Raw genomic sequence first — 245 nt, forward strand, 5'->3', positions numbered from 1 at the left:
TTGTGTATTTTCAAATTCTAGCGCACTCGAGCTGGTTTCTCCAAAATTACCTACCCCAACTTTAATATTAGATATCTTAACAAATGCAGAGACTCCATCTTGAATGATGATCTCAGGTATGGCGAGGTATCTCTGAGTTTTCAAGTAGGAATTCCGACCTTGGTGCGTTCCAGTTGAAATTTCTGACACAACCCATTACAGTATAAGGGATACAAGCAAGTTTAAAAGTCAATAGAAAACACCGG

Source organism: Trematomus bernacchii, unplaced genomic scaffold (assembly GCF_902827165.1).
Source record: "Trematomus bernacchii unplaced genomic scaffold, fTreBer1.1, whole genome shotgun sequence".
NCBI classification, from domain to species: domain Eukaryota; kingdom Metazoa; phylum Chordata; class Actinopteri; order Perciformes; family Nototheniidae; genus Trematomus; species Trematomus bernacchii.